The 25703-nt window shown below is 43.1% G+C and overlaps 1 long non-coding RNA gene across 1 annotated transcript in view; it reads left to right on the forward strand.

Annotated features, from left to right (window-relative positions):
- The window catches only part of LOC134167122 (uncharacterized), a 62857-nt gene extending 41551 nt beyond the window's left edge, over positions 1-21306 (forward strand). The window contains exons 2-3 of the long non-coding RNA XR_009966091.1: positions 7900-7988; positions 21201-21306. This is a non-coding gene — a long non-coding RNA (uncharacterized LOC134167122). The remainder of the gene's footprint in view (positions 1-7899; positions 7989-21200) is intronic.
- Positions 21307-25703: the final 4397 nt, after the last annotated feature.

Raw genomic sequence — 25703 nt, forward strand, 5'->3', positions numbered from 1 at the left:
AGATGTCCTTGTTTTGGCTGGGGTATAGTTAATTTTCATCCTAGTACCCGGTATGGGTTGTGGTTTGGGTTTGTGCTGGAAACAATGCTGATGACCCAGGGATGTTTTTGCTATTGCTGAGCAGTGCTTGCACACAGTCAAGGTCTTTTCTGCTTCTCACACCACCCAACTGATGAGTGGGCTGTGGGTGCACAAGGAGTTGGGAGGGGACACAGCTGAACCCAGGGGATATCCCAGACCATGGGGCGTCATGCTCAGCATATAGAGCTGGGGAAGAAGGAATGGGGGATGTTCAAGTGATGGTGTTTTGTCTTCCCAAGTAACTGTTATTTATGACGGAGCCCTACTCTCTTAGAGATGGCTGACCACCTGTCTGACCATGGGAAGCAGTGACTGAATTCCTTGTTTTGCTTTGCTTGTGTGCATGGCTTTTGCTTTATCTTTAAGCTGTCTTTATCTTGACCCATGAGTTTTGTCACTTTTGCTCTTCTCATTCTCTCCCATCCCACTGTGAGGGGAATGAGTGAATGGCTGTGTGGGGCTGAGCTGCCAGCTGGGGTTAAACCAAAACCCCAACAGGAAAAAAAGTGCAAGGGGTTCAGAAGCTGGATTTTCCACACTGAGCAGACTAAATCTGTAAAGTTCAGACATTTACACTCACCCATTATCTGGTCTCTAAGCCATGATTCAATGAGCTCTCTTTAACTGGAGCCACAACAATTATGATCCTGAAGTTTTCTGGTGCCCCTTGGAAAAGAATGCTTCATGTTCTCCGGATTAAGTTGGTTTGAACAAAATCTGCCTGTTCTTTGGAGTCCTGTAAGACTTTCACTTACAAAAACAAAAAGAAGAAGAAACCACAAACTGAAGTTCTCATCAAGCAATGTAATTTTTGGACTGCATAGATAATAACCGTGGTGGAAAACAACTACTGTATCTGTCCAACAGATTGTTCTTATGTAGAGCAGCCAGAGTCAGAAAAAGAACACCTAAAAGCTTAAGACTTTTCATATTCCCAGCCCCCCTTTTTTTATTTCTTTAAATTATAGATAGGCACTGAATGATGAAGGAAGGTAATCAAGAAAATTACATTTAAATGTAGAATTATGCAGTGCCCATAATTTGATACTGTAAGAGGGCAGTGGGAATAATTTCCCTATCCTAGCTAAAATCATGTAAGTTGCATATTCTAAGAGTAATATTAAAAGTCATTACATGTCCATTTATTGGGAAGTGGGGAAAAAAACCTGGGAATTCCTTGGATATGTGGTACAGAAAATATTTTCTTCTGATTTGGTTTGTTTGAATGTTTTATAAAGGCCATATGGTAGAACCTGTAAAGACAGTGACATTATGAATAGCTGTTCCTTAATAGGCAGTTCAGGTACCCCTTTGGGTGTTTGTTTTTTGGTTCTTGCTCAAATAGTTCTATTTATTTTAATTAGTTCCTGTCTTGTCTTCCCCCTGCCCCCCCCATGTTTTGCATATACAGTCAACAGTAATGGAATAAAATTCTGTGGAAAGAGTGAAGAACTCTGTTTGGATGGAGGTATGAATTTTCTCTGTTTCCCTTTAGGGATAAACAGAGTTTTGTCTCCAATTCTGTAATATTTATGTAGGCTTTTGAAAGGATGCTGCTCACGTTTTCTCAGACTACGCCAACCTAACTTCCTTCAGCCTCACCAACTCTGTTTAATTATTCAGCTTACAAAACTGCTTCCAAACTTTACTGCTAAGCACAAGATGTCTGGCTTTCTTTAACTGAGCTAAGAACTGGAGGCAGCTGCCTTTCTTAAGAAGAAACAGAAATGACCAGCCTTGTTATCTGTCTGTCTCTACATACCAATCAAAATGAGTATGTGTGAGACTTTTTTTTTCTCTTAAAGCAGAGCGATATATGTATCTCTCTACTGCAGGGTAAAAGAATTGCTGTCTTCAAAGGGGAATGGGCAGTGTTTTATTAGTGATCTTCTACTGCCTGTAGCAAGTATGTCTGGGGGGGTGGTGGTGGTGGTGGTGAAGCAGGGTTTTAGGTATCTCCCCAGAACCGCATGCTAAATATAGAGCTGCCAAGCCTGCATCCTGTTGGGGGCTGAGAAAGGGGAGGGCAAAGGGATTGTTTTGTGGTGGTTAAAACCAGCTTCTCTAGAAAAATAGGTATCCCATGGGGTTTCACTACAGCAGAACAACATGCTCATGGCCCTGGGGCTCTGTCAGCTCCCATGTTGGGAATAAACTTTGTACCACATGAAAATCAATTTCTCAAACACATGCTGTGCATTAGAGCCACCTTTAAGCATCTCCCCTAGGTCTGCTGCTGCAACCTCTGACAAAGAAAGTCACACTCTGTGGAGAGAAATATTCAATAGCATGTTGTGGGGGAGTAGCAAATGCCCACCCAATTGTTCACTCTCCTCAGTGGGGTAGGGGAGAAAAACGGCTCATGGATTGAGATAAAGGGCAGGACCTCAGTTACTGTGATGCGCAAAAGAGACTTGACTTGGGCAAACTTCATTTTATTGCCATTTGAAATTAAAATTGAGAAATAGACAAGCATTAAAACAACACCTTTCCTCCCCCGTCCCATCTTCTGGCCTCAGCTGTGAGGCTGTTGGAGCAGGCAGGAACTGGCCATGGGGTGGTCCCTGTCTCCCTCACAGAGACCCCTGCAGCCTGTACCCCCTTCAGCACCTGGCAGCCTGTACTCACTTAACATATAGAGCAGAAGCACTAATACAGATTCCCACACCCAGTATGATAAGCAGATATGTGAGAAATGGTGCATTATGTAGAAGCAGGAAATGTGTCAAAAGATGCTGCGAGGGCTGGAGCAGCTCAGCTCTGGAGCCAGGCTGAGTGAGCTGGGCTGGTTCAGCCTGGAGAAGAGAAGGTTCTGGGAAGACCTTAGAGCAGCCCCAGAGTCTACAAGGGCTACAGGAAACCAGCAGTGGGGCTTTGGACAAGGGCCTGTAGAGACAGGACAAGGGGGGAGTGGCTTTAACCTGACAGAGGGGAGATTTAGATTAAACATTAGGCAGAAGTTCTTCCCTGTGACGGTGCTGAGGCGTTGGCACAGGGTGCCCAGAGAAGCTGTGGCTGCCCCATCCCTGGCAGTGTTTAAGGCCAGGTTGGATGGGGCTTGGAGCAACCTGCTCTAGTGGAAGGTGTCCCTGCCCTTGGCACGGGGTTCGATCTGGGTGAGCTTTAGGGTCCCTTCCACCCCAAACCATTCAATGAAAAATAAAACCCTGAAAGGTGTTTGAGGTTAACACTAACAGCAGCAGTTCATGGCCTTCCCTGAGGTGTCTTGGAGACTGTGAGAAAGCATGTGATGCATTTCCCTCATTAGAAAGATGAAAATCGTCACTAAAAATGTAGCCAATGAGATAATTTGGAAGATGTTGCTTGATGTACCTAGGAAGTTATATGCAAAATATTTTGAAATAATTACTTCTCTTAAAAAACTGAGGGGGGATGGGGGGAATGGAAGCTCTTCAGACTACCTGAAATACAAAGTATTACTGAATGCTTTTTAATGTAAAGCTAAAGCTTAATAAACTGTTGAGAGGAAAAAAGGCACATAATAAAGAAAATTAGCCAAAAGAACCTTTATAAAGGGCAGTGGAACTGATAAAAAGATTCTGGTTTATCTCCTCAGGAGAGCTCATCTGCAAGCCATTTGTCAAATAAGAACTGAAAAGGGATGTGATAAGAGATCCTAGATCTATGAAATCCGTCCTTTAGGATTTCAGTACCCATTGTGTCATGTCACCTCACAATACAGAGTGAATACGATCATATTTTCAAATGTGAAACTGCCATTTATATCAAAAGATGCAATTGTATCTGAGGAGGGAGTCTCAAACGGAGGCTGGAAATATTTAAGGCTTAATAAAACTTTTAGGAAGTTTGCTAAAATTCTAGAAGCAGGAAGGCCTTTGAAAAGCCTGTGCAAGTGACAGAGTGCCTGATCAGTCGGTTTATTTTCAAATGTATAGATAGAGCTTTCAAGATGGATGAAAACCATCACTGGTGCTGTTTGCCACCTCAACACACTGTTTTGTTGAAAGAAAAATGCATATTTGGAGTGGGTGAATGTTGAAAGCCCTGATTCCACGCTAAATCTTATTTACTTGCATTATTGTAATTTTTATGACATTCTTATTCTATTACTGTAATCTTGTAGTGTTACAGCACTGCAAAAATGAAGCATTATTTACCTATTGTACAGATATATATTAATATGTAATTGTAATATGTATATTGAAATCCCTATCTCACAACAGAGTTTGAGGTTCATGAAAGGGTTGTCAATCAGAAATCATGCAAAAAAGCTTCAGCTGAAAACTGAAGAAGTTCATTCAATTATCAGAATGAAGTTTCTAATGTCTAATCAGTTGTTGTATGTGGATGTAGATGTGTGCATAGCAGGGACTCCTATTGTCAGATTTCCCTTTAAGAGTTATTAAAATATACACTGCCTGAAGGAATGAAGATTAATGTGCGGTCTGCTACTAAAAATGAGCCAGCCTGTATAGTAAGGGTGGAATATTCAGATAACCTGTTATCTATGATGAATGGAGTCTGCCCATGCTGCTCACGAAGGTACTTGTTTTGTCGTTTGTGACTCATAAAGGACTTTGACTATGTTGAGTGGCTGTTGTTACTGTTTTGAGCTATTTTGAATGATAGGAATGCTGCTTGATCTTAAAACACAGAAGACAATCTGCCTTGTATTTATTCCAAGAAATAGCATTGTGTGTCAAGACAGATTGTGGAAAACATCGTCTCATTTTGTGGTTTATTCATAAATACCGTGACCTTCAGAAAAATCGCTTAATCTACCTTCTAACTCTATTTCCCATTTCAAAAAAGGTGAGATATAATAATGATAAAAGGCAGAAAAATGGCAAAGTAAATGTTGTTTAGCTTCCTGTTCTTCTGGGTCATTTTCTGTGGCTTTAGAGGCAATATTTGAAATATTAAGTATACCTTAGTACAAGGAAATGTTGTGGGCTTGGTGTAAGAATTACTGGACAAGTGTCTACAGTCTGTGACTCAACAGATCAGAGTAGATTATCCTAGTGGTGTCCTTCACTTTAAAACTTAGTTGATGTTAGCAGTCTTAGCTGAAAGCAAAGGAACTGTTGGTAGGTGACATGACATCATATTCCATACAGGTCTTCTTACTTTGTGTATAATCTCCAATTTTCCTGACCGCAGCCTGTATCAGTAATAGAGAATGAAGCACAAACCTGTGTCTTTTTTCAGATGTCTTCAAAACTCTAATATTTCCATTTGTGTATAAAGGGCAGCATAAATGTCAACCCTCATGCTGGTCCTGTGCAGAGGTCACTGATGCAGCTCCTGTAAAGGAGCTTCTCCCCCAGAGCTTGCAGCCCTTCCCTGTTGGTGAGCACGAGGTCAAGCATGGCACCTCCCCTTGTCAGTTCCTCTCTTACTTGCAAGAAGAAGTTGTCTTCCACACAACCAAGGAGTCTCCTGGGTTGCTTGTGCCAGGCTGTACAGTCCTCCAACAGATATTGGGGTGGCTGAAGTCCTCTATGAGGACAAGGGCCTGCGAGTGTGAGGCTGCTCATATCTGCCTATAGAGAGCTTCATCCACCGAGTCCTCCTGATTGGGTGGCCTGTAACAGATCCCCACAGTAATGTCCCACATCACAGTTCTTCCCTTAACCTAGAACCATAAGCTCTCTGTTGGCCCATCAGCTGTCCCCAGACAGAGTTCCATACTCTACAGCCTATCATTGACATAAATAGCTACACCCCTCCCCATCTGCCCAGACTGTCTTTCCTAAAAAGCTTATAACCTTCCATTCCAACACTCCAGTCACAAGAGCCATCCCACCATGTTTCTGTGATGCCAATGATATATCACAGTGGATGTGCACATATTTCCAGTTCCTCTTCCTTATTCCCCATACTACCGGTGTTAGTATAGAGGCATCTGAGCAGAGCTCTGAACAAAGCCTAACTCATTGGCTGAAGTGGCTGAAGTAGCTCTGCGTTCCTCTGAGCATTCATTACAGGTGCTGGCATAATGCTACATTACTGAGAGTTATGAATTATGGGGGAATACCATAATTGCCTCAGAATTACTGACTTTCATCAAGTGACAGTTGGCTTTTTTCCAACCCCATAAAGAGAGGTCTGCACAGGAGAGGATCAGCACAAGTGTTCCTGTTCAAGACCACTCGAAACTGATGTTAAATGGGGTGTAGGACTTGGATCTCTTTCATATGGTTGAATTTGACCAATAATAAGTGCCCACTTTGTAGTGCATGGCGTGGAGTAAAAGCAGAATTGGGGATTTATCTTTTCCTAAAGGACATTAAAGAACCTGAAAATGCCTTTCATACATTAGAGGGCAGATGATTCTAAAGGCAAGCGGAGTTCAGATTGTATTTCACAGAAATGCATCCACACAAAATGTTATGCCTATTCAATATATATGTGATATCACTAAATTGTATTTAGGAATGTTTCAGGTCTGGTTCACCACTGTCTGAAATCACTTGTTTCAGCATTGTTTCAGCATTCCTATATTGATGTTAGATGTTGGAGTACTTCCTGCCTTCGAAAGATACTGATGTATTTTGCACAATGCCTCAATGGCTGAGGTAATCTGTTGGCCATAATAGTAAATATGATCATTAATAATATGTTAATACGTATATGAGGGTGGACAAAAAGTTTCCTTACATTTACAGATCTAAGAGAAATGCTTCAAGTTTTGGTCTTAAATTCTGTCTGTACTGTTACTTTGAGAAAAATACTTTAAACTACGATAGCCAGATTAAATCCAGCAGTATAATGGTGGTGTAGGGGAGTAGCTTATCCCATTTGTAGTTGATAAAATCTTACATCTTGGTGCACAGCTTGAAAGAATTTTGCGCTGCATAAGTTCTTCTGGATTTTTACATATTTGATATTCTGAATGTTCTCTGCTCAAGCCCCAGAGTCTCTATGACCTTTATAACTACAGTTTATTTTTTTTATGCCAGATGGCTGGATAAGCATCAGGTTGGTTTTATTCTTACTTCATAAAATAAAATAATAACTGCAAGTCCTAAAAACTTAATCCCAGAAGGGAGAAACAGCGATTGGAGGTTTTTTTTTTTTAATACAGGATTTCTGGTATTTCTTAAAATTATTTCTGCTGGTAAAGATTGAATGGGAAAAATCAAATAGTGCTAATATTGCACAGAAAATAAACTCAGCACAGAGCTTCTATGGAGTGGAAAAGCTCAGGAAAATAGATCATCTTTCTTAATTAGCCTGAGAGCATTTTGGTTTTCAGAACTGCCAGCTTCTTGCTGAGGAGATATGCCCATTGCGCTCTATCGGTATCAAAAGCCTTTAAAACACCACATAAACTGCACTAATGTACGTTGTGTTTTTGAAGCTGCACAATAATTCAGTGGCTGAGTAATTCCGATCACTTGTTGCACCTTCACGAGCCTTCCAAGGATCAGCCACCTGGGGCAATGACCTATCATGTTTATGGTATGGTTGATCTGTTTTCAGTTTTGTGCGTACTTCTGGAGCTCTGCTTATTATTAGGCTGTGTTCAAAGGCTGTGCACCAATAGTGTCTGCAAAGTGACAACTCATTTACAGCTATCTCTGTAAATTATTCCTATTTATGTCAATTATAGCATATTTAAATTGGGAGAAACTATCAATACAAAGAGCAGCATTTTCCATTTTAGGTTCAAACTGTGGAGGTTTATTTAGATGCAGACTTTCTGCTGAAGATAGTACTAGAAAAAAAAAAAGCTGCATAACCCAGTAAAATTGAGCTTGTTAAAAAAGTATGCTTAATTCTTTCACTCATCCAGGGGGAGAGAGACGATTAATTAATCTGGGGCTGTTTCAGGTACCATGAAGAGAGGAGACCCCTGCATTGGAATTTGACAGAGCTACGAGTGATGTGTTAATAGTCAAAGCAAGATTCTGCTAATGCAGGTGTGTGTCCTCTCTTTTTATTCTCCTTTTTTGCACTTTTCCTCCTCATTTGCACATCATTATATTTCTGTAATAGCTTAGCAGCCAGGAGAGACTGAGGAAATGGCAGTCCCTAAGTAGAATTAGCTGGAAGAAGAGCTGCAATTGCTTTTGGATCACTGCTTACTATAAGAGTTTGCCCTCTCAGATTCTTTTGCCTTCTATTATTAAGTCTTCCTTATGTGAATATTGCCAATAAAGGTGAGAAGTAGAAGTACAAGTACTGTCTTTTGGAGAACGGCAGAACATCCAAAGGGCAATCCAGCTCTGTCTATTAAGTAGAGTCCCAAACCATTCATCCTTGAATTATACTATTTGCTATAGAGGAATCCAAGCTAAGCCCGCCAGATGGACTTTAATAAATACAGACAGATGAGAATTATTTGGGTCTGTTCATATCTGTGTAAGATCACATCACTGTTGTTATGTACCATATGGCTGAGAAAGAGACTAGAGCTTTTTCTTTTTTAAATATCAGTGTTCTTTTATAGTGTGGTCCCAGCAAGAGGATGTATTGGGTCTGGCTGAGATGGAGTGCATTTTCCCCATAGTAGCCCTCATGTGCTCTACTTTGCATTGGTCGACAGAAAGGTGTTAATAACACACCACTGTTTTGGGTACTGCTGAACAGTGCTTGCACAGCGTCAAGGCTCTCTCTCCAATGTTCCCCTATAGGCTGGGGGTGGGCAAGATCTTGGGAGGGGACAGGGGCAGAACAGCTGACCCAAACTGACCAATATTCCATACTGTATTCCATGTTGCTTGCTGATAGAAAGTAGACAATAAATCTTTTGTTTTCCCTGTGTCCTGGGTTCAGCAGTAGCAGTCATTTTTCTCCTCCTTGGTAGCTGGTGCAGTGCTGTGTTTTTGACTTTCGGCCTGATGTTTTGGTCTGGCCAAGGGCTTTGTGAGCCTCATGCTCTGCCAGGGAGGAGGGGAAGCCGGGAGGAAGCAGAGACAGGACACCTGACCCAAACTGACCAAAGAGGTATTCCATACCACAGCACGTCATGCCCAGGATGTAACTTAGAGTTAGCCGGAAGGGCTGGGAGACTGCAGGGTTGGAGGAGGTATCGGTCAGTGCTTGGTTGGGCTGGAGGGGTGAGTTATCAGCCCACTGGTGCTGAGGTGTTGTATTCTCTTCCCTTGTTATTTCCTTTATCATTATTATCATTGGTGGTAGCAGTAGTGATTTGTGTTATACCTTAGTTACTAAACTGTTCTTATCTCAACCCATGGGAGTTGCATTCTTTTCGATTCTCCTCTCCGTCCCCCTGGGAGCGGGGGGAGGGAAAGAAGGGGGGGGAGTGAGTGAACGAGTTGCCTGACTGGGTTTAAACCACGACACCTTGCTTCCTTACAGTCTTTGGTTTTGCCTTATTAAACTATCTTTACTTCTTTATCTTGACACAAGGTTTGTTTTCCATCTCATTTTCTCTGCATCTCTTCCCCCTTGCCCTGGCCCCTATCCTGCTGAGGAAAGGAGTGATATGCCAGCTTGGTGGGCACCTGGCATCCAACTAAGGTCAACCCACCACAGAGAGCATTAATAAAGCAGCTATAGTTCAGTACTATTGAACAAGAACTTCTTGTAGCTCTGCAGACTTTGTCTCATTAATATTTCTCTGAGCCTTTCAATCTGAAGGGCATGTTGTAAACCTGGATTATTTCTCAAGGAAAGCCTTACTCAGTCCTAAGATTGGTACCAGGAAGGTGGTATATGTTTAATTGATAATGCCCTGGCCTGTCCTCAACCTCCCTCCACTTATTCCTACAGCCAAAATAATGTATTTCTTATCCAACTGCTTGGATGTTTACAATTTGCTTGGTCCCTCTTTTTGTCCCCTGGAGGAAAACATCACATGGAAAAATGGATATTAAGCTTTTACAGGAAAAACGCTACAAGTAGGCATACTTAATACAAAGACTGTTCTTTTGTGGATGAAAAATCTTGCAGTGTTATATTGTAGCTGTGTAGCTCATTCAAATAATTCTTGTTCACTCTGGCTTGGCCTCTCATTTTTAGTTTTCCTTTTCCTGTAGACACATAAATAAATAATAGATCCTTCCAGGTACCATAGGTTTTTAATGTAACGCTGTAATCTACCCCCTGGTTATCTTTTGTGCAACATAACTTTTGAGCTTAGCCCATTTCAGCAGTGTGTGTGGGAGAGAGCAATGACCCGAATGCTTTAGGAAAACTCACACCTTCACTAATAACTCTTAGCTCTTAAATGTCCTGTTTCTCCTCTGCTATAATCAACATATTAGTCCAATAATTAGTTATTTTAGGGTTAAGAACCCAGTGGTGCATTTTTCAAAAGCATTCATGTTGTTTAGAAACCCAGAATATTCTCCTCTTTTCCTTCAGTCTCAAATGTAATCTGTGGCCAAATTTTCACACGTATTTAGGCCTTTAACAAGACCAGCCTAGAGAAATTACAAAAAGCCAACTTAGGTGGCCCACAGGTGATTGAAAATTGAGCTGGGCCCCTGAGGCCATTTCATGCATGCTTGAATAACTTTGAAAATCCAGCCGCAGGGTATTTTGTAGCTGGTTTTTCATTGCCTGGCAGTGAAACCTGAGCCACTGAGAGCCAAAGAGCCTTGTTACAAATAAGGAATTGGAGAAAATAAATTGTATGGGTGCTTTCAGAATTGTGCTTTATGCACGTAGGACTTCAATGGGCGGCAGGGTAGGGATGCTGCCACAGACAGAGATAGCAATGCTAGGAAGGCAGCAGTACCAGGTCACAATGAATATGGGCAGTGAGGGAGGGGATGGTGATACAACTGTCTGTGAGCAGATTGTGGCTTGGCTGCAATTTTCCTTTGGAGGTGCAGAATAAGTGTAGTGAAGGGACAAGGTTGAAGAGCAGGAGGAAGAGGAGGTGCACAAGATGATGAGTATCTTGGGGAAGGATTAGCAAGTGGGGTGAGAAGGTGAAGCATGAAGTGGCAGCAAGGCTAATGGCTGAACAACCTTGCAACAGGCCAAGGTTATGAACAGGTATGTGTAGACACAAATAGGTGTGATGCCAGATGATAAATAGAGCAACAGAAAGGGGAAGAGAGTGATGGGAACAAGCATAGCATGGTGTCAAAAAGAAAAGCAATGAGAAAAAGTGGGAAACAAGGTGATAAAGAAGAGCAAAGGAAAAATCAAAGCTTGGAGATTAATATGTACCGAAAAGATCACTTCCCCTCAGTGAGAAGAAGCAGTAAATGAGGAATATGAGAGAACCACTAGTAGTAAATGGGACAGCAGTGGAGAGCTGTAGTTGAGAGGTGGATGGTAAGGAGCAGCTGTGTGGGAACGAGCAGACATGGAATATATAGGAGGTGTTGTTGTCAGCAAAGAGGACAGTGAGGAAAGGAGGGATGTCATGGAAAAGTGGTAAATGCAACAGCTGAGAAAATCATCAATCATCATAGGCAGGTGGTGGAAGGAGATAAGTGGGGTGAGAGGGGAGACACTGCAGATGCAGCAAGGAAGGATGGAAAGAAGTTGGGTGATGTTCTGAGCAGGCATGAAGGTTACATGGCTAGGGAGCTTATAAAAACAAAATGCTAATGGTAAGGGACTGTGAGAACCCCCACAGCCTGGGAGGTGATACAGACAGGAGGTAAGCTGGGCTCTGAGGAGTGCTGGTGAGGCTGTAAAGCTAAAAGAAAGAAAAGAGCCTGTGAGAGAAGGTGGCAAGAGTAGGCGAGGCAGGATAGGGGTGGGAGAAGCAAATGAAGCAGGCAGTGATGGAGACTTGAAGAGCTGGACTGCCAGAGCAGGAGGCAAAACGGCAGATAAGGAGGGAGTCAAGTAATGGCTGTGGTGCAGGAACACGAAAGGGTTGTTGAGGAGAAATGGGATAGGCAGGAAATAAACCCAGCTATAAGGAGAGGAGTGACAGCAGCTTGTCAGTGGGGTGGGAGGTTTGAGGGGCATTGGTGAGTACAGCAGAGAGATCACTAAAGGAAAGGGGACAGCAAAAGCAGGTCATGAATGGAGTAGCAGTGGGCTGCGGAGGAGACGCAGCTATGGCTGGCAGAAGTACTACTAATAAAAAAAAAGCAATAGTGGAAACCAGCTGTGAACTGGAAAGGAGTTGGTAAACAGGAGGAGTATGATGGCAGGGAGCTCAAGACAGGCAACTACATGCAAAAGAGAACAGCAGCATTGCGGTGGCTGGCTAGCAGGTCTGAGAGGGGAGGGAAGAGTGGCAACCATAGTACAACAAACAGTGACACGGAGAGGCTTGGCAGTGTTTGGGTGATGGGGCAGTAAATGAGCACTCAGAGGAAGCAGAGCTGTGAAAAGAGGCTGGGGTTGGTTGTGAATCAGATATGTGATGGCACATCAGCAGAGATCAATGGGAGTCTGCAGCTGAGTGAGGGACAAGGGACAGCAAGGGGAGGGAGAAGGAACTAATCTTTGAGAGTAAGTGAAAGAAGGGAATGGAAAGATTGGGACAAAAGAGTAAAAATACCAACAGGGTACAAATGGTTATTTTGGCATCTGGAATAGCTTAAAACAAGCATAATAGTGTGGAGAAATGCCTCTGACTGGTGGCATATTTAACAATCAATAAGGCAAGAGAGCAGGCTATAAACATAGCTGTGGGAAGTGCAGGCTAGAGTGATGACCGAGGCAGGACTATCTGGTAAAGACAAAGCTGTGAAGCAAGTCAGAGAGAAGTTGGAAGGACAATGATGTGATGCAGGAGGGTGCAATAGAGGTGGCAAAGGGGCCTTAAGGAACAGCTGGCTAACAGGACAGCAACGTTGGCTCAGCCATGAGAGGTGGGGAGGATAATGAACACACAGTGTGAAGGAGAGCGAAAGGATGGGTTTCCACAAGATGCAACAGAAAGTCCTTTTGGACTGGGAGCAGGCAGCAGGAGAGAGAAAATACATGCAGAGAAGTGGAAATGATTAGACAGAGCTAATGGTGAGCAAGGTGGAGTGGGCAGCAGCAACCACCACCACTGCTATGTATGCATGGTAGAACATAAGGCAGAAAATGAGGTATGATCAGGTAATGGAAGCATTATGCAAGTGGATCAATAAAACAGAGTTGTGACAGAAGGAGATGACCAGCTATGTAGGTGGGGAAGTATAAGGGCAAGTGGCATAAAAAGGCAAACAGATACAGCTGTGCTGAAAGGGAGTGAGAGGAGTGCATGGCGATTAAAGGAAGGAGTGAGGACAAGTATGGGGGGCACTGAAGGACAGCTGTTTTGGCAGGAAATTGTGCTGGGTCTGGCTGGGATGGATTTAACTTTCTCCATAGCTGTATGGCACTATCTTTTGGTTTTGTGACTAAACCAGTGTTAATAACACACTGGTGTTTTGGCTGTTGCTGAGCAGTGCTTGCACAGCTTCAAGGTTTTATCTGTTTCTTACCCTGCTTCTTCCCTCCCTGATGGTGGGGTAGGAAAAAGATTGGAAGGAGACACAGCCAGGACAGTTGACCCAAACTGGATAAAGAGATACTCCATACCTTAGAACCTTATGCTCAGCAATAAAACTTGGGGGGAAGGAGGGAGGAGTATTTTCCAAGGTAGCCATTGCTCAGTGATTGCCGGAGCATTAGTCTGCCTGTGGGAGGTGGTGAGTCATTGACTTTGCATTGGTTCCCCCTCCATCCCTTGCTTATTAAACTGTCATCATGTATTAACTTCACTCATTTACCTGCATTAAACTGTCCTTATCACAAGGTTTCTAGCTTTTGCTCTTCCTGTTTTCCTCTGTCCCCCTGGGAGAAGAAATAAGCAAGCAGCTGTGTGGGAGTTTTGCTGCTGGTTGGGGTCAACCCACCATGGAGTTGAATACTGCTGCCTGGAAAGGCAGTGAAGGCAGGTAGCTAAGGAGGTGGAGAGGGGAGGCAGCTACTGGAAGTGGAGAAGGGTAGCTGTGTTAAAGCTGTAAGCCTACAGGCAAGGGAAGTTTTGAGAACAGCCAGTAAGGAGGATGAGGAGGCTTGCCAGCAAACACAGTAGCAATGATAAGCAGAAAGTGCTGGTGATGTGGCAAGAGCAGGCTGCAGGCTACGTGGCAATGGGAGAGGGCACATTTCACAGGCTGGCAAGAGGAAAGGGATAAGCAGGACAACAAGTGGGAAAGAAGGGAAGAAGAGCAAACAGCCAAAGCAGTTTCTGGGCAATGCAGAGAAAGCAGGAGGCACATGGAGCAATAAGATGAGGATGAAGTTAAGCAGCAGACAGAGGCTTGAGAAGACACACTGAGCAGAAGGGTGCAAAGGAGGTGTGAAGTGGTGGCAGCAGCAGGAGGAAGCAAACAGGCTCCTAAAGAGAGATGACTGGTGTGGTCCAGCATGAAAGTTAAGAGTGGTCACAAGTCAGGTATTGAAATGAGGTGATGAGGGCAGGAGGGGGCGATGCAGACAAATGGTGATAGGCAGCAAGGAAAGGTTGAGGGCACAATCCAGAAACACAGCCTTGAGAAGTCTTAGGAAGGACATCTTTACAAGCATATAAAGCAAGCAGTGGCAAGAACAGGCTGGAGGAGAGGTGTTTGAGAGCAGGTAGCTAAGGGAGGTGGTGATAATAAGTAATGGTAGACTGTGGCATGTCAAGGAGATCTGAAAAAGGTCCTTCTGTGTTTGGAGAGCAGCAGCAAGTGGAGCAGTAAACTAAGATATTGTGGCTGGAGAGCATACACAGCTGCTGGAAGAGAAGAAGGGGGAGGCACGCAGCAAATTGGGCTGACCAGAATAGGCAGTGAATGAAAATAACAACTTTCATCTTGGTCGACTTTTCATCATGGTGGGAAAGAGAGCATGTAAGAGACGGGAAAGCAAAGATAACCAGAGAGGTATTGAGGGTGGGTGACAAAGAGAAAGAAAAAGCTGTGGGACCACAGAGAAAGGTGACAATGGGACAAGAATACAGCAAATGAAGCAGTAAAATGAGATGAGGTGGGGATGAGCCCAGCAAGGGCAGGCAGAACTGAAACAGGAGACTTGGTAAGAGATGGCAGAAAATGAGGTGTCAGCCTCAAGGGCGTCAGTGCCGGGGCTGCTAATGGGATAGGCTGTGATGGGCAGTGGGCTAGACTGGCACAGCAAGGTGGAAGAGAGGGGTGAAAGGAAATGCAAGCAGCAATCCAATGAGTGCCAGTAATACACTGGGGAAGAGAGAAGTGATGAGCAGGTAGGCTGAGGTGACAGGCAGGACAGCAACTGAAGCAGTGAAGGTGACGAGCAAAACATGGCCCTTTGCTTTGCTGGCTGGAATTTACTGTAGCTTCCAAAAAGTCTGGGCTTGCTTTCCCCCACCTGACTTTCTCCTGAAGGGAAAGGATTGTACTCTTTGCCCTTGTCTCCTCTCTGTGGTTTTAAATGGAATAGGGTGGCGTATTTTCTTAATCGCTGTCTCCGCAAGACAGGATTTGAAAGCTACTGACAGCAGTTCTTAATTTCTTCCAGGAACTCTGAGCTGGTTATTAACAGGATGAAATCCTGGAATCTAAACATGTTGCATTTCTCCCTTGTCTGTGTTAATGAGCTGAGGTACTTACTTTGCAGTTGTTGTTTCTGTGCTTTTGTGAAAGGAATTTGCTCAGGCATTTGCATGTCACAGATTGCCCAAAAAACCTGTGCCATAATCCCCTACGTAGTGCTCTGGCAGGCAGGCTGGAAATGGACATAGAATCTGACTGTTGTGGAGTGAATGAAGAAGTAGTTGGACCCATTTTGTATTGGCCTAGCTGGTTTCTTAACAGGAGATTAGGAGTTATTTATTGCTTCAGTCAGTGCTGTGTTTACTCACACATCAAGTGGGTAGTAAAAAGGATAGATGCATCATTACCAAAAGCCGTATCAACAATTTACAAATAAGAAAAAAAAAACCTTGGGTGAAAAAAAAAATCATTATTTGCTATTTATGTTTGCACCTGAAGTGACTCTGAGATTTTCAAATTGGTCTCATAGATCAGTTATGTTCAATGGCAGATGCATATATTTTATCACAGGAGGTAATTTCAGGATTTGCCTGAAGCTGAATCACAGTAAGCAAACATCATCTTACCAGGCAGTATCCCAAGCAGAGCAGCAAGGAAGAAGTCCAGTGGAGTTGGCTCAGCCCTTTGCCCTTCTGAAGCAGATAACCTGAATTGTATGCTATGTGGTGTACATAAAGGTGAAGCGTAGAAGAAAGCAGCCCTATTGATTTTGCCAGGGAACTATGGCCCATGTTCGTATCAGCCAATCTAAGGAACCCAACTTAAGTTTTCTGTTAGGAATTACAGTGTTAGTCAAGTGACTTTCTCTGCTCAGAGGAGAAAGTGCCACAAAGTCCATGTATATTAAGTACAGAAACTGCCTCTGGTGACCATATTCTTAACTTTGCCCCATCTAAATATTCTAGGGAATAATCAGTGCCTAAACCTCATTAGAAGTGGCATATGCACCCAAGAGTTCTTGATCACCAGTTCTCATTTGATTTCTGTTTGGTGGTAGGTCTGCTTGCTACTGCTCACCCATGGCAGAACCAATGGGTTCTGGTCATGCTACGCATATGCTGTACATAGTCAAGCACTTGGGCTGCCTGTAGGCTGAGCAATTATAATACCTTTATTTCCTGCATCATAGAGAACTCACATTTAATTAGTTTTTCCTGAGTGAAACTGATACCATGAGGGACTGTCAAGGAACTGATTTCAGCTTGTGTACCATTGCAAGTCAAGTTTCTTTGAAATATTTAAGAGAAGTTTATCAAATAAAATGTCAGGTTATTGCTGGTTTTATTTCAGTCTGCATAAAAGTAGAAATAGGGAATTGGCTCATTTTCTTCCTAAGCTACAAGCTTTACTGTACAATATTTACAATTCTGAAAGAGATTAAGGCAACTTTGCCTATGGGAATATAAAATAAAGGCAGTCTGGGGAGGACATCAAAACTAATGAATTATGGTTTCCTCTGGAAACCCCCTGCATCTGTGTACCTGCACAACCATAATCACAAAGTTAGATTTACATTATAAGCTTCTTTACCAGTCTGTCCATTCTCCTAACTGGCATGAGGTATCATCAGTTTTCTCAACCAGTGCTGACTGACTACATCATAGGACAGCCCGGCTGGGAAAGGATGCTAGAAGGTTCCAACCAGTACCCACAGCCTGTACTGTTGCAGGGAATATGGCTGAAGTGTGCCAGCTGGCAGAGGTAATATCACGTCTGTGATGTGTTCTGCCCAGCAGCTAAGCTCTCATCTCAGGCTCTCTCTGCTACCCAGATTTTGATTTTTCCCAAAGCTGGTGAGGATGTGGTATCGGTGGGGGAGGGCCTGCCTTGCTGTCACATCAGCCAGAAACTGACCAAGAGCAGAAGTCCCTTGGGGGAATGAGGGAGAAAAGCTGAACAGGTAGGCAACTGCCACATCCACACACGCCTCCTATTTCCCAGGCATCCTATTTCCCAGGCTAAAATTACAGCTGCAAGCACTGAGACTCTCCACAGAAACCCAGACAGAATCATAAGATTAATTTATATTGACACTTTCTATATTCAGAAGCAGCATGAAGTTCCCAGTTCTTATTTTAAAAGCAATATTAAGATAAAGCGATGCTCTTCTGCCATGCAGAAATGGTGGCTGGACAGAATAAACTAAGAGTTTTAACATAAAGCGTGAAGGAACAGTGTCAGTCACCTCAGTGGCATTCCTGATTTCTGAAACGGCATTATTAGGATCAGTATCTCTCATGACCACGTTTTCATCTGGCATCTCAAAGAAGTTGCTTAAAATAGATGAAATTACCTCACCCTGGGTCTTGTCTTATCAAGGAAAAAATACCATGTCATGTCTGTGTCAAGTTATTGTCTGATCTAGCCCTTGCAAGGTCTCTGCTGCTACCTCACTATTCCTGTTTGGGGAAAATATATCCTGACACATTTCATCTGTCAGGCCATGAGTTAAGATATGATGCCTTCCAGTGTAAATGTGAAATCGGAAGCAGCTGATCCTTTCGTCTACAAAGAAGCAAGCAAACCCTGAGAGTCTCAGAAGAAGATCACCAGTGCCCAAGTAAATACGCACAAGATCAGGAAAGGCTTTTTCATAATTGGCTGAAATTGCAGAGCGCTCCAATTGACATATAAAATGCAACCTAAGAAAAAGGAAGGCAAGGGCACTGTGCCTGCACTGAGCTGTATGTGTGAACAGGTTGTCATACAATAATAAATGAAACCATAATGACAAATAGAGTAGTAAGTTCTCGGAGGCTTCTAATCTACCTATTTAGGCGATGAGCCGTATAAATCCTTGTTGTCTCACCTAGCCCTCCATTGTGCAAGCACTATGATCAGGATGATGTTAAATGTCAAGAAATTTGTTCATTCATTACATGATAGGATGACAGCTTACTTCAAAAGCTTCCTGATAAAAGGGACACAAGACATGTTCTTGATTTATGCTAGAATAATTTATTCAGCTCAGGTGCATTATTCAACTTGCAGAACTACAGTGTATTAATTATGTTATATGAACAAAACAAAGTACATGGGTATATTTTCTCAAATCCAGAAAAATTACAAAGCTGGTGTAAAAAGCAACCCAAACCCAGCACTTCCAGCTTTTGGAACCAGTTATAGGCCTAGACAAGTTTTAAAGTATCTACATAACAATATGCATGAGGAAAAATTTTGACTACATTTTTGTAGTGTTTAGTTATCCTAAATACCTAGAATCATAGAATGGTTTGGGTTGGAAGGGACCTTAAAAGTCATCCAGTTCCAACACCCCTGCCACAGTCCGGGCTGCTCCAAGCCCCTTCCAACCTAGCCTTGGGATGGGGCAGCCACAGCTTCTCTGGGCACCCTGTGCCAGTGCCTCAGTGCTCTCACAGGGAAGAATTTTTTCCTAATGTCTAATCTAAATGTCCCCTCTGTCAGGCTAAAGGCATTCCCCTTGTTGTGCCACTAAAGGCCCTCATCCAAAGCCCCTCTCCAGGTTTCTTGTAGCCCCTTTAGGCACTGGAGCTGCTCTGAGGTCTCCCCTTAAGGAGCCTTCTCTTCTCCAGGCTGCCCCAGCCCAGCTCTCTCAGCCTGACTTCAGCCCTTGCAGCATCTCCTTGGCCTCCTCTGGACTCACTCCAACAGCTCCATGTCCCTCTTATACTGTTGCCCCGGAGCTGAACACAGGACTGCAGGGGATCTCTCCAGAGCACAGCAGAAAGGGAAAATTCCCTCTTTTGACCTGCTGCTCACACTGCTTTTGATGCAGCCCAGCACAGGGCTGGTTTCTGGGCTGCAAGCGCACACTGAAGCTAGTTTGTGTTGAGCTTCTCATCAGCTGTAGGCTGTGCAGCTTAGGTTGTACATCTGTGAAAGCCATTTACTTACAAAGACTTTCAGATACTTTTGTATGTAACAGAATGATAAATTTACTGAATTAAAGTAGCGGAAGATTTTAGGACATTCAAATTAGCTCCATTAGTCGCAAAGTGACTGAATTGAAAGAATTTTCCTATAGACCAGGAATAATAAGAGCTTTTTAAAAAATCCAGGAGCTATTATCTCTTAGATATGTATGACTCGAACGTTTCGTAATGAATCTACAAAATGTATGAGTTAAAGTCACAGAATACAATTTATATTTTACTGCTGTCTTTTTCTACTGCTTTTTTCTCTTTTGAGGATGTGTATAATGATGTAACTGTAAATTAAGGGCTTTGTTTCTGGATGTGGTGTCACTTTCTCCTTTTCCTGATAAAAGAGGTTACTGCCTGGTACCCCTGAGGGCTACGTATTCCATTGGGCTATTGTGTCCCAAAGGCTGCTGCTCCATGCAGGGGACCCCTTGTGCCCCCATCTAGGGGGAGGAAGCTTTCACGACTCCCAGGGTAGCCGCTAGGGATTGCTGCTTGTCATCTGTAGCACTGAGCACAGCCCCTTCTCAGGGCTCTCCTTTGGGCCTTTACAACCCTAACTATTCTGTGATGATTCTGTGATGATTCTGTGATTCTTGCACATTTGTGTGTGGTCAGTCCCAATCCTCATGCTTCACGTTCTCGCTCTTTGGGAGGCAGGGACTGCTTGGCTTGTCTTCCTGCTGCTGCTGTCTGTGGCTCTGTGGCTTTACTTTCCCAGACTGCAAGGGGTGTTTCTTTCAGGCTAACCTGAAGAATGAATGCATCAGCCTGCTCCTGGCTGCACATGTGTGTTGTGATGACGCTTGTGAGCATCAGCTCTGAGAAAGAGTAAAATAAGCAACCATCCCAAAGCAAACAAAATCCCGTAACTTAACATAAAACGAAGTAACATAAACTAACATAAAGTAACATAACATGAAATGAAATAAGATAAAAATAAAAGTAACCAAACCAAAACCAAATGGAATCATAAAATAAAAAAATTGTTTCCACTTGTAGGCTTTGTGATTTGTGTCCTTGAAAGTGTTTTTGGAGCTGAAAACTCCTGGCGTTGCAGGGAAATAAGTCTCATTGTTATACAGCTCAGGGTGAGCATAGGGAATGGCATGGAATAGAAATGGAATGGAGAAGTATTAGATGGAATGGAATAGAATGGAGAGGAATGGAATGAAATGGTGACTGCTGCGTTACCAGTGGTGTCACAGTGACATAGGGGTGACGGGGCCCCCCATGCCCAGCCCCACAGCTCGTTTGGGACTTTAACCTTTCTCAGGGTTATTTGCCTACCCAACTTTGTGGGAAGGTGTTCAGGTCTTGTCTAAATCCCTGGAAAGTCTCTTTTCCCTTAGGATTTAGTACTTTGAATCCTGAAAGAGTAAGGAGGGTACTACTTTAGTCATTTTGCATGTTGGTGCCAAAATTCACCTGTACATTCATACTATACAAATAAGGGCATCTATACCATATACATTCACTTGGTTGTGGTGGTGCCACAGGTTAAAGAAATGCTTTCGGTTCCCTCTGCATGAACTTTGCAGAGAGATAGAGAGCATGCAAGATTTCCTCACCATTTCTTACCAATGAGCACCAAGTGACATTTGCTACTACACTGTTCATGGTGAGGTCATCTTCTTGGAAAGAATGGTTTTGTGTTCTTGATCATCTTTTTTCTTTACACTTCAGTATCTGTTTTACTCCTTTGGCCTTCATCCTTAATATCTTTCTTCAAAGGGATGGCAGCCCTCTCAGCCTTTGTCTTGCTCCTTCTAGTCATTGTCTTCTTCTGTAGGCCCTCCATGCCCCTAATCAACTGCTCAGTCTTTGTTTGCTCGCATCCCAGATAAAATTTGTCTTTCTTGAACATGAGGAATGAGAAATGTCCATAGTGGTACAGGTGAATTCTATTCTATTTTAGCAAGCAGGTAAGCTAATACCAGGAATCCAAGGTCATTAGACTGGACTTGGAAGTGGATCAGTGGTGACATCTGATTTACATGTTGTTAGAGAAACATCAGGATGGATTAGGTTTGGGGGGCTTGTTTGCGTTTTGGTGTGGAGGTGTTGGCTTTTGGTTGGGTGGGTTGAGGGGCAGTTGCTGTTGGAAGTTCTGTTGGTATCATTACAGCATCCTGAGCTAGTAGCTTGCAAGCCCCATTTACACCTCTGGGTAAATGCCAGCACTCTTCATATCAAAGAGTATCTACTATCAACATAAATGAAATGTTACAGGTATATGTACAGGCAAGTAATTTCATATCTGGTCAGGAGGTCTTATTTTCTTCTCTTCTGCAGCTGGAGCTGCAGTTAATAATAAGGGCTGTCACCTTATTATCTGAAGTCCTATAAATTTTAAATATTAATTCATGCAGTTTTATTTTTAGCCTAAGATCAAGCTTTGCTTTCTGATGTTTTTTGTTTCTGGTTTGTATGTGAATCAGGTCTTAATATTCACATTACATTGTCTGAGTCTCTTGCATGATATTAGGAGTTATAGTTTATATTCTGTTAGTCAGCCTTGGCTGCTTTGTCTTCATCTAGGCACAGACCCAGAACTATCTCTTTCCAGAGGTGTCTCTGAGGGAGAGTCTGGGATCTGCTAGATAGGAATTGCTATTCTTCACTGCTTTCTACATGCGAGTTTGGGGAGGGAAGGGGGGAGGAAAGAGCTAGAGAAGATGTCTGTGCAAAGTGGAGAGGCCTGAGACTTAGGTTCAAGTGCTGGGCATGCTACAAAATTCCTTTGTGACCTTTTGAAACCAGCTTTAGCTATGCCTACCAGCAATGCTGTGGAAAAGTTCCCAACGTAGTTGGGCACCCAGAAGAGTGCTGTTATTCACACAGCACTCTATTTAGGCTACTTAACCCCTGACTGAGAAGCAGGATACCTTCCAGGCTTGAGTGTCTCTCCCCAGTGCTGCACTGTATTTTTAAACACCCCCTGAGGTTCTCAATGCTTCAGCCTTTCTCTGTGAAATCCTCCTTCCCCATTTTTTGGGGAATCACACATTTTTTGACTAACTGCAGGGAGAGCTGCTATTCCTCACGCTACGTTTGGATGGCACCTAACAATGGATGTCATAATCTCCAGCCAACAGTGTGATACAAATAAACACAAGGAGTGATTTGCTATTATTTGCTTGTACTGCTCTATCAGCCAGAGATGGCAAGCCAATTTTACACCCTTCAGAGTGAAAGCATAGGTAAGCCTGCAGGTAGAATGATAAGATTATAGATTGGATTAATCTTTCAAGAGGGATAGCATGATCTGTATCACCTATCAGACAACTGAAGCGATCTGGATGAACCGTCTTGTTCCAGTAGCAAGATAGATTAAAGGCAAAAAAACCAGACAGAATATCACTTAGACAGCATAACGGTGCCCATCAACAAGTCAAACCCCACTGGCTATAGTTCTGCTTCCCCAGAGCACCTGGCTGGCCTGTAAGTCTTCCTGTTAGCTGTCACAAGACGGAGCAGGAGCCAGTGGTCCTGCTAGGCCAGTTCCCAAGGAACCTCTGCAGGATGGAAGAAAGGCTGCGCTGCCTTCTCAGTGAGTTCTGCCTCCAGCTTGCTGGGCGGGAGCTTCCCCACTCCAGAAGGCACCTGGTTCCCTCTGTCTCCTTGTAGTGGTCTGCACTTACTCCCAAGTTGTTTAAGGGGGGCAACCTGATGCTGGTTCAGAAACTTGTGTGACAGCCTGCCCTGGCTATTCTGCACCTTGTCCTTCTCCTCTCTGCTTCACAGTGCTGACAACCAAGTGGTAGCTGATACTGAATCAAAACCACAATGTTGAATAAAGCAGGAGGGGAAGAGATACAGCACTTGCCTTCTCAGCACTGAGCCATACAGCCTACCAGCTGGTATAGCATTTTCCTAAAAGCCAACTACCTTTCCAGCCAATAATTGCATGGTGCTCTACAAGTAGTATTCTGAGGCATGCTGGGGTTTTATTTCCAGGATTGTGATCTTATTTTGGGCTTCTTTGTATTATACCATGAATACTGCTGTTATACTATGGATCTGAAGGTCACAGGGGCATGCTACAGTTATGAAAGATTAATGAGATGCTTCATTAACCTTTGTAATTTTGACTACTAGGAAATAAGTCATTTGTGGTTTTTTTCAAGAAGAAGAAAAAAAAAGTTAGTAGAAGTGTTAGTAAAGGAAGCAATATACTTTGGTGTTATTAAAACACTTCTGTGCCAGAACTTAGCACTGGTTTAACTTTATCTTCACTGCTCATACCTTTACTTCATTCTCCTTTTCCTGCTTTCTCTTTGCCCTCCAGGCCTGCTCTCTGAGAAAAGCAGTGATCTTCTCAGTGGTGGAGGGGCATCCAACAGTGGTCTCACCAACAAACCACCCCAAACTGAGATTTTATTCAGGGAGATTTTGTTCTGTCATGACTGGGGTTTTAATATTCTTTTCCTTCACTTTGTGTGTCAGTTTTCCAACATCTCCCGTGATTTAATGGTGATTTTAGAGGCAACTTTACTGTAGGTAAAAGGAGAAAGGTAACTTCGTATTCATGTAACTGCTTTATGGCTGCTTTAAAGGAGTATAAACACAACTCTAAAATACAGATCTAAGAAAGGAAGAGTTTACTTCCTGAGACTCAGTATTCTGCATGGCAGGACAATTTTAGACTGTGCTAGAGATTTGTCTCTGTGCTGTAGTGAAGAAAATGTGTGAATGAGAAAACACACAACAGTTTTAACTTTAGGAAGGCAAATATTATAGCGTGTTCAGATTTTGCCTTAGATAACTCAACACTTCGTTTTGATATTGTATTTCTTTAGTCATATTGTACTTTGACTTCTTTATAAGAATGAGAATTCAGTGGATCAAGCACTGTACACAAATTTTTCCCAAAGTGCTTTTTTGAATCTCTTAAATCTCATTAAAGTCCAGTAAGCCTCAGATTCCTGAATGATTCAGGTGTTCTGAAAACTCCCCTCTAGTTTATCCTCGTTAGTAATTACAGCCCTATGTCCAGTAGCTAATAGATTAAAATTAGAGAAGATAGTAAAATAGTCAATGTGAGCCTTATTTCATGGAGGAGAAACGTCAAAAATATACTAAAGGAAAAGCTTTCACGCATGGCTAAGTGCATCATTAAAAGCTAACTTCCATCTCTTCCTGCCCTTCTCCCTTTGTTAACTCAAAGATTGAGTGGTTTGTCCATGCCCACACTTGAAATGGGCAAGAGATGCCAGACTCAGTACCTGTTGCCAGAGCCCCTGCTGCCGTAATCACAAGCTAGTCCAGCTCCTCTCTGCAGTCACTTTATTCCCCATATTAAGAAACACAGTGACATTACAGTGTCCACAGCAAGGCTGAGAAGCTCTGTAATCTCTGCAAAACTGAGAGCTTTGCCTTTTTTATTTGTCCCCCATTCCCTCATTGGGGTTGTGCAGTAACATCCTGTGCTTTTCTGAGAGTAGTTCTTTTCCTCCCACAAAAAGACAAGGAAGGAGGAAATGCTGGTGCACTGTGACTTCAGAATATTGTTCTGTGCTCTTGATGGAGAGAGATGGGATTTGGAGAATGCAGAGGGACCGTTCCCAATGGTTCCCTGAGCATGACTTCCCACTGGATGGGTGTTGGGTGTAAATCACACTGTCCTTGAGCCCCATTCCTGTACCAAGCTCCTTGCCCATCCACCCCGATACAGCTGAATTGTCATGACCCAGAGATTTTCTTTGAGTTTTAGCTTTTTAATTTCTTTCAGATGTGGAGGATCTTTGGAGAACTAACTTCAAAGAACTAACAAAGAACAACTCTTAAGGCTGAGGGAGCAGCTTGGTGATACCCAGTTGAACTTGCAAAAGTTACACCAAAGGCTGTGGGTGAAATACTGGCCTCACTGAAATGAGACAAATGCAGTCAAACTTATTTATAATGGAGCATCGGGTCTTGGGTTGCCTTGCCAAGGCCTGCTTGGAAATGCCCATCAATCACCTCTAACTTGTGTGCCTCATCTCCCAGTTCAGTTCTAGGGCCTTTTTTCATCCTTTTTTTTTGCTGTAAATACACCATTCCCCCCCCCCCCCCTTCTCACACAGGAACTGGGGAAGGTCAAACGTCAGTCCCTCTTTTTATACTGGACAATTTAAAGTCTATAATGTTGAACTCTATATTGAATGCTTGTCTTAGTTCAAGATGCTTCTAACTTGGGCTTTTCACAAGCTGTTATTGATCTCCGCTTCCAAAGCAGTAAATCCTTTTGTGTAGTAATTCCATAAATACAGCAGAGTTTGGGGGCTTTGAATCTTCATTTGATCAAAAAATA

Source organism: Pezoporus occidentalis, unplaced genomic scaffold, assembly GCF_034315485.1.
Source record: "Pezoporus occidentalis ecotype Australia unplaced genomic scaffold, CSIRO_AGI_Poc_V1 ctg28, whole genome shotgun sequence".
NCBI lineage: Eukaryota > Metazoa > Chordata > Aves > Psittaciformes > Psittacidae > Pezoporus > Pezoporus occidentalis.